This window comes from Mustela nivalis (assembly GCF_964662115.1).
Source record: "Mustela nivalis genome assembly, chromosome: 13".
Lineage (NCBI taxonomy): Eukaryota > Metazoa > Chordata > Mammalia > Carnivora > Mustelidae > Mustela > Mustela nivalis.
The window spans coordinates 46,560,284-46,562,991 of NC_139032.1; the positions used below are offsets into that span (position 1 = coordinate 46,560,284).

The 2,708-nt window shown below is 43.2% G+C and overlaps 1 pseudogene across 1 annotated transcript; it reads left to right on the top strand.

The window, feature by feature from the left end:
- Positions 1–775: 775 nt before the first annotated feature.
- LOC309846481 (interferon alpha-1/2 pseudogene) lies at positions 776–1,698 on the top strand (annotated as a pseudogene). The gene has a single exon. The product of its transcript is annotated as an interferon alpha-1/2 pseudogene (transcript).
- Positions 1,699–2,708: the final 1,010 nt, after the last annotated feature.

The following is a 2,708-nucleotide window of genomic DNA, read 5'->3' on the forward strand; positions in this document are numbered from 1 at the left end:
TTCTTATTGAGGCCATACTAAAATATGGTACATGAAAAACAAACATCCAATAAATAATTGAATAATTCATTGGCTGTTAGCAATTTGGAATGATTCTCATTATCTAAGGACACCGATATTATTATGTCTTTCTACAAATTCTTAATTAGCATTATACTTTTATATTTCCATTTAAGTAAGAAAAAATTGAGAAGTCATTCATCATATTAGATATCCAGTAAAGAATAAGTAACTTAAAATATAGCTCTCAGACTATGGACTCTGAAAAACAATCTGAGGGGTTTGAAGTGGTGGAGAGGTGGGAGGTTGGGGTACCAGGTGGTGGGTATTACTGAGGGCACGGATTGCATGGAGCACTGGGTGTGGTGAAAGAATAATGAATACTGTTTTTCTGAAAATAAATAAATAAATTTTAAAAATATATAGCTCTCAGTTGAAATTTTTGTCCATCTAAACACTGAATCAAATAAACGGAGTAAAATGAACACTTTCTTTTCTAATCTATTAAGCAGAGCTATACATACATAACTATATAGACTGTAGGTCCATGTTACCAAGATTTGTTGGAAGGTTCAAATACATAAATATTCAAAAGACTGTGACAGGAGGCAGCAATAGGAAAAAGAAATGGTTGAGAAACCCACGCTCTACAACCCAGGAGAAAGTGTAGAAAGGAAAGCAAAAAGAGAAGTAGAAAGAAAGGGAAACGTTCAGAAATCGAAAACTCCTGTGTCCCCTACTTAAGTCACACGCACAGGAGAAGATGTTCAGAGGACTAGAGCCACGGGTCCCAGACGTGCCCACCCCAGCCAGGCCAACAGCATCGGTAGGATCCCCGATGGCCCTGTTCTGCTCCTTCTTGGTGGTCCTGGTGGTGCTCAGCTGCCACTGCCTAGGCTCTCTGGGATGTGACCTGCCTCAGGACCATGGCCTGCTGCACTGGAGGGCCCTGATGCTCCTGCGACAAATGAAGAGACTGTCTGCTAGCTCCTGTGACAGGTACACAAACAGCTTTGGCTTCCCCCAGGAGGTGTTTTACCGCAAGGCGCTACAGGAGGCTCACGCCCTCTCTGTCGTCCATGTGACGAACCAGAAGACCTTCCACCTCTTCTGCACAGAGGCCACACCTGCTCCTTGGAACATGACCCTTCTGGAGGAATTGTGCTCGGGACTTTCTGAGCAGCTGGATCGCCTGGAAGCCTGTCCTCTGCTGGAGGTGGGGGTGGGAGAGCTGCCCCTGGTGAATGGGGACTCCATCCTGAGGAACTACTTCCAGAGAATCTCCCTCTATCTGCAAGAGAAGCAATACAGCCCTTGTGCCTGGGAGATGGTCCGAGCAGAGATCATGAAACCCTTGTATGCATCAACAGCCTTACGTAAGAGACTCAGGAGCGGGAAGTGACATCCCTTTCAACATGGAAATGATTCCTTCTGACTGATAACATCACACATTCTGGAGTTCTGCCGTGTCAGAGATTCTCATTTCTGCTGTTGTGAAGACATGAACACAGTAATTTGTCACGTGTTTTCAGAACATGTCAACTTTACAAGTAGTAGTTGCTTACCGATGACCTTGCTCGTGTCTATTTATCTATTTAAATATTTATTTATTTAAATATTGATAAGATTCAGTTTTCATATAACATGATATGCACCTTTATATAGCAGAATATAATAAAATATATTTATAATATGTAATCAGTTTATCATTTTTTCTTTATGGAACTTTAAGGACAAAAGTGTTTTCATAGAGTCACACCAGTCTGGTTGTGTAACTCTGTTGGAAATTGGACGGGAGAATGCATTTACCGTCATACTGCATTAACGTTGGAAATGACAACTGACTTTCTCTAAGACAACTTGCATGTTGACCTTAGGCTACAGGACATAATAAATACAGATCCTGATGTCTACATCTTTGGTTGTAGGAATATATATATATGGTTGCTGTAGGGACGGGATCTAAAAACATCCTCCTATTTAGTGTTTTAATGAAGAAGGAAAGGAAGTGACTTCTCTCACCTGCTGCCTGAGCAGAGAGGTAGAAGCACACAGGAAGTGCACACAGAAAATCTGCGGACCCCTCGACAGGTCACTGGCAGACATGGAGACACGTATGTCCGGTGTCGGGGGCAGGTGAGCTGGCAGTTGACAAGAAACGCCACGGCTGAGGTCCACATCTAGCAGGCAAAGCCAGAAACAGAGGTGGTCATGCAGGGAGACTGTGTCATGTGAGAAACAGACAAAACTTGATTCTGAGGCTCTTCAACCAGTGAAAGACGAGAGAGAAGAGCCACAAAGGAGACGGTGCACTCTTGGCCATACAGCACAGGGATAAAGGAGGATGCTGGTGAGTGTCTGTAAGGAAGTAAATGTGCTTCAAAGACCATCAGGGGATTCCTGGAAGATGTGGATTGAAACTACCTGCGATTCAGAAACACAGAAGTCTTTGCTGACCTTCCTGAGAGTCGGTTTGGTGGAATCCATAAGCAGAGACCACCCAGGAGTAGGTGGGAGCATGAATAAGAGAAGTCAGTGCATCTGACTTGGAGAAGAATATTGCGGGGGATCTGGGAATAATGGGGTTCGTTATTCTGGGCATGGTTTGCCCTTTTATGTCATTTCTTTTTCCCTGAGTGGTTTCATGGATTCGATGTTCTGCAAATCATGTTAATATGTTTAATGTTGTATTTCTTTTTCATCATGAC